This window comes from Paralichthys olivaceus, chromosome 6 (genome assembly GCF_024713975.1).
Source record: "Paralichthys olivaceus isolate ysfri-2021 chromosome 6, ASM2471397v2, whole genome shotgun sequence".
NCBI lineage: Eukaryota > Metazoa > Chordata > Actinopteri > Pleuronectiformes > Paralichthyidae > Paralichthys > Paralichthys olivaceus.
In genome coordinates, this window is record NC_091098.1 from 27,161,549 (window position 1) to 27,167,930 (window position 6,382).

Consider the following 6,382-nt stretch of genomic DNA (forward strand, 5'->3'; position numbering starts at 1 on the left):
GATGCAGGCCCTTCATTGAGACGCAGCTTTTATGTGAAGGGACTTTTAAGTGCTCTCGTGAAGACGTGCCACAGCAGATCCCCTTCCTCGTATTCGATGCAGATTAATCAACTAATTCATATTTATTTGTTTGGCAGCAGGAATACTCGAAAACTATCGAACGGTTTTCCACGAAACTTGGTGGAAGAACAGAACACGTGCCAAGAAAAACGTGTCATACTTAGGTGTGGATCCAGATCAGGGGGCAGAGCCAGCAATTTACTTTATCACTTTCTTTAACATTTTTACATTTTCCCAAATAATTATTTATGGATCTTGACGAACAACATCAGACAGAAAACAGGGAACTGATATGAATGAGTGATTTGGTGCAGCTTGATTGAATGAAGGACTCTTTCTCTACTACCTGAGCCACAGCACAGTAATTATATAGAAAAGGGACAAGTTCGGAAACAAAGGTTGAAGAATGATTTCTATTGTTAATGTGTTGACTGTGATTAAAGAACAGAGGCTGTTTTGTGAGATTCTATCACAGTAAATGTGATAAAAACCTCTTGTGCAGTAAAACAGGCCTGAATCACACAGATCCACAGTTTCCATGACGAGATAACCTGAATCCTGAATTCAAACACTCAGGACAAAACTGAACTGATCCCAGAGAGGCTGAGACAAAACATGTCCACTGATCCCACAGCTGATCATCACAGGCAGTTTACAGGGACGTCAACCAACCAACCAATCAACCAATCAACCAACCAATCAACCAATCAATAAATCAATCAATCAACCAATCAACCAATCAATCAACCAACCAATCAATCAACCAATCAATCAATCAATCAATTAACCAACCAATCAATCAATCAACCAACCAATCAACCAACCAACCAACCAATCAACCAACCAACAAATCAATCAATCAATCAACCAATCAACCAATCAATCAATCGACAGTGATAATTAATGACAGGATCAACCGCACACAAACATCAGTGTAAAACCTTGGACACACACACTCACACACACACACACACACTCACACTCACACACACACACACACACACACACACACTCACACACACTCTCACACACACACTCACACACACACACACACACACACACACACACACACACTCACACTCACACACACACACACACACACACACAGCAGTCATGTCTGCTGGACAAAGGTTCGATGGTGGATCACCTGCGGTCGGAGCTCGTCCTGCGTCCTCCTCTGTGAAATGTGATGAATATTAAAACAGATCTCCATCACACTCGGTCTGTGTCACCAGAGCTGAGGCTGCAGCCTCCGAAGATCCTCGATGTGCCACAAGATCCATCACTCTGTGGCTTCTACACACTGCTCCTTTTATACAACGGCTCTCTCTCTATTTGTTCTTTATTTATATATACACATTATATATAAATATATATATATATATATATAAGAACACACATATATATAAATATTGTGAATATAAAAATAAATAAATATATACGCCCTCTCTCAAACGAGGGCAGCTGGGAGGATTCTAAAAACAGCAGCAGAGTGAGACCTCATTCTTTTTATTGACTCTTTGATGGCATTGTTCATCAACATCCTGCAGCCACTTGTGTGTCTGCACCTGCAGCGGCCTCCTCTTGCACCTCCTCTTTCTCCTGCTGCACCTCCCCTTCCTCCTTCTGCACCTCCCCTTCCCCTCCCTTAACCTCGTCTTTCTCCTCCTGCACCTTCTCTTTCTCCTCCCACACTTGCTCCTCCTCCTCCTCCCACATCTTGTCTTCCACCGCCTCTTCCTCCTCCTGCACCTCCCCTTCCTCTTCCTACACCCCCTCCTTCTCCTCCAACATCTTATTTTCCTTCTCCCACAACTCCTCGATCTCCTCCCACACCTCCTGCACCCCCTCCTGCATTTGCTCCTGTGATTAATTGTTTCTCTTATGCTCCTTTTTTCCTCCTTTTCTTTCTCTCCCTCCTCATTTCCTTCAGTTGCTTCCTTCACCTCCTCTCTTCAAGCACAGGGAGAACAAGAAGAAGGAAAGGAAGGGAGGAGCAGGCTGAACAGGGAGGAGAAGCAGAAAAGAGAGGATGAGGAGAACAGGAGCAGGCTGCTCTGGTTTCTGACTTTGACCAGAAGCCTGGCGCACAGTGATGATGTCACACCAGGAAACTCGTGTGACATCCCGTTCGTCTCCATGTTGGAGCCACAGAAACAGAATTACTGAAGCAGTGGAACTTTAGAGATATATATATATATATATATATATATATATATATGTATAATATATATAAGATATATATATATATATATATATATCTTATATATATATATGTATAATATATAAGATATATATATATATGTATAATATATATAAGATATATAAATGTTTCATATAAACCTCTGACCTCACCCAAATTGCAAAGATGAAATAATATAATAATAATAATAATGATAATAATGAAATAAAGCTCTAATAAGGTTTAATTCAAATCGATTCAAACCTGATTTTTACGTTTACATCTCTAAATGTAAAGTTCTGATTACAATCAGTGAAAAGCTCTCAGAGTCTTTACAAACTGAAGAAGCAGTGGTTTGTGGAAATGATGTGGAAACAGCTCAGTTATCTTCACTGGAATTCTGTTCTTCTGTATTTGAATCTTTTCATCACCTCCTCCTCCTCCTCCTCCTCCTCCTCTCTCTGCTCTGTTCTCTGACTTCCTCCCACTCTCTCTGATTAGAAACTGAATATTTCTCCACACGAATCAATAACATCTGACGCACGGCCGTCACAGAAACACGAAGCTTCGCCGACACTTTCCATCCTGACACTTTTAAAAACCACACAGACGTTGAACGGTCGTCCTGTCGCCTGAGTTCGTCTGTACTTTGACCTCTGGGTCCGCAGGTGCCTGTTGTCATGGTAACACGGAGACTGAATCACCGCCTCAACGCGAAGGAGCAGCCGTTCGGCTCTGAGCTCGTCCAAAACTCCAGCGTAACTGGAGAGGAGAAACTGAGAGGAGAGCCCGGGTAGAACACTCCAAGAGCAGGAGGAGAAGGAGGAGGAGAAATCTGAGTTCAAGCACAAGCAGAGTGGAGTGACCGACACTGAGCACAACTTTTTTAGCCACGACACCGGATCCACAGCTGATTATTATTATTCAGTTTCATCATCTTCATCATCTTCATCATCATCAGTAACTCAGAGCTGCTCCTCTGCACATATTTATAACAGCACAGTTCAGCAAAGTATAATTAGTTAGAGCGATAAGTGGGAGGGCGAGGAGTGTGTGTGTGTGTGTGTATGTGTGTGTGTGTGTGTGTGTGATGCTGTGATTTATAGCGTATCGCTGCTTGTGTAGGTGTGTAATGTGTTTGTGTATTTCTTGTGCTTCTCTTCAGGGACATGAAGGAGCAGAAACAGATCAACACTGTGATTATCCCTCCTACTAATTTAAGTGTAAAGGCGTGTGTGTGTGTGTGTGTGTGTGTGTGTGTGTGTGTGTGTCCATGTTTATATGTGGGCGAGTGTCATGTCACAGTGTGTAGTAAAGTTGTGTTCCTATAGTGAACGCTGGTTAAAAGCAAGTCTGCAGAGGGAAGTTAACTTTGTGTTCATCCTACCTGGTTTATCTGCACTGATGATTTTAGAGTTAACGTTTCTCATCAAATTTAACTTCTGTAGAAACGTTCAGCTCCCGACCTGACATGTGATTAACCTGAGGTGTTGACCTGCAGCTGTAACGCTGTGTGAACATCTGATTATTTGTACATGTGAACATGCCTCAGTGTGTGTGTGTGTGTGTGTGTGTGTCCATCACTTCTCCGCTTCTAATGCAGCTCCACCTCTGAACTGGGATCAGTGAGGGGGCGGTGGATTTGTGTGGGAGCAGCACGATCACACATCTAATGTACAGCCGACGTGCAGAACGTCACGTTCAACAAATAACTACGTTGTGTTTTCATCATATCGTAGATAATTGGGGGTTAAGGTGAGATGAGTAATGTTCAGGTATATTCTCGTTAGATTGTTTCTGACTGTTCATCAGAGCGAAGGAGAAGAAGGGATTAAAGAGAGGAGGAAAAAACAGAGGAAGTGAAGGAAGGAGAAAGGAGAGGAAGAAGAACAGAGGATGAAGTTATTAAAGAGAGAGGAGGAGAAGAAGACAGGGGAACTGAAAGAAGGAGAAGAAGACGGAGGAGGAGATGATGATGAGGCAGCGGTGGAACAGATGCAAATAAAGAAGGGAGCACCAGAAAGGAGCGGTGTAAACTGATTGGCCGCCTCTGGCTCTGCTCCCACCTCCCAACCAATCAGCTGAGTCCTTCTGCTTCCCACACTCTGCTCCTCCAATAAAATCGGAGAACTCTGAAACGTCACGCTCATTTTTCAAAACTCCATGAAGAACACACCAGCAGCTCTGAGCTCTGCTGCCCCCCAGTGGAGGAAATGTAAACCTGCAGGAAAGACTGAAAACCCTCAGTCTTCATCGTTAACGTCGTTAACATCGTTAACATCGTCAAGACGAGCTGAAGTTATTTTAAACAAGTCAACTTTAATCTTTCTGTTTTGAGCTCTGAAGAAAAAATTCCTCGGTTTTGTTTTGTGACTCCAGATCAGAAAGTTCTGACGCCAGTTTGTTTAAAGACCTGCAGGTGAAAAATAATCTGAGAATAACAACGTTCACTGTCGGCATGAAATGAACCAAAGGCTGTGGGAGAACGTCTGCTCTGGTAAACTTCATGTTTATATTGATCTGCTGCAGTGACTCTTCTCAGACACAGGGCGGCAGCAGAGCTCTTTAAACTCCGACAGCTCGGAGGAACCACAGTAGAAGTAGAAACCATCACGTCAGCGTGTTTCTTCTCTGAGCTTCGACTCATTAACTCATTAACCTTTATCTAAATAAAGTATTTATCTATCTATAAATCATGATATATAACTATAAATAAAGTATTTATCTATCTATAAAACATGATATATAACTATAAATAAATTATTTATCTATCTATAACATGATATATAACTATAAATAAATTATTTATCTATCTATAAAACATGATATATAACTATAAATAAATTATTTATCTATCTATAAAACATGATATATAACTATAAATAAATTATTTATCTATCTATAAAACATGATGTATAACTATAAATAAAGTATTTATCTATCTATAAATCATGATATATAACTATAAACGTGATTATTTATTTTCCACACACATGTAAACATGTTAACATGTTAACATGTTTACATGTTAACATGTGAGTGAGCTCTGCTCAGTGTTAGAATGAAGTAATGAAACATGTTTTATCTCCACATGTTCCACACACATGTTCCACACACATGTTAACATGTTAACATGTTTACATGTGAGTGAGCTCTGCTCAGTGTTAGAATGAAGTAATGAAACATGTTTTATCTCCACATGTTCCACACACATGTTCCACACACATGTTAACATGTTAACATGTTTACATGAGAGTGAGCTCTGCTCAGTGTTGAAGTAGAGATGAAGTTTAAAGTCTCAACAGAAACTCACCTGTTGATCTCTGCAGGATGTTGATGAAGCAAAACAGGAAGAAGCAGTTCTTTCGTCTTTTTTGAATTTTCTGGGTGATTGTCAAAGCAACTTAAAGCTGCAACACCGCCCCCTACTGGACTGGAGGATGAAGCAGCTCAATGACAGACACACAACTTGTGAACGTTTTATTCTGAGGATTAAAACTCGTTTTAAAACAGTTGAAGTGATCGACAACAAGACAGGAAGTAAAGACGTCTGTGGGAAATGTGATGAGAGATTATTTAAGAGGACGAACGTTTAGATTTTTGTCAAATGACACAAACATTTTCTTACAGTAAATTATGATTCATTTCATCGACACAGTGGAAACTCTTCTAGTTTTACTCATGTTGTCATTACTTGTTCTCCCAGAATAAATCATATCTATCGTACATTTTCATTTTATTGTTTTATTCTACCACACACTGATTTGACCTCATTCAGATTCTTCTTCTCGTGACTATGTTTATTTTTTTATGTACTTTACTGTAAATAAAGATAATACTATAAGAAGTATGTTGAATAATCATAATTATCTCAACAGCTTGGATTTCTTTATTATTCCAAGAACTTTCAGAAGAAATTGAGAGAGAAACTTTTAACTAGAATTGAATTTACTGAAATCAATGAATTCTTCTCACGTCTACGAGACGTTTTTACCTTAAATCTTCTTGTTGTTCTAGTTTCTGATTCTGTTTCAGGTCGGATGTAAACTCAGTATTTGATTTGGTTTATTCACCAGTTTTACTTTGATTTATTTGTTATTATTGAGGATGTGGGAGGTTGTGTTTGTTTGTTTGTTTGTT

At 40.0% G+C, this 6,382-nt stretch overlaps 1 protein-coding gene across 2 annotated transcripts in view; it reads right to left on the bottom strand.

Moving 5' to 3' along the window:
• The window catches only part of LOC109645499 (IQ motif and SEC7 domain-containing protein 1-like), a 90,138-nt gene extending 84,529 nt beyond the window's left edge, over window positions 1-5,609 (bottom strand). The window contains exon 1 of one of the 2 annotated variants that reach the window (XM_069527625.1): window positions 5,556-5,609. The gene's annotated coding sequence lies outside the window, so the exon portion shown is untranslated. Of the gene's footprint in view, window positions 1-1,207; window positions 1,361-5,555 lie in introns of those variants that run through there. The other variant, XM_069527623.1, reaches the window with a different exon arrangement.
• Between the last annotated feature and the right edge of the window lie 773 nt (window positions 5,610-6,382).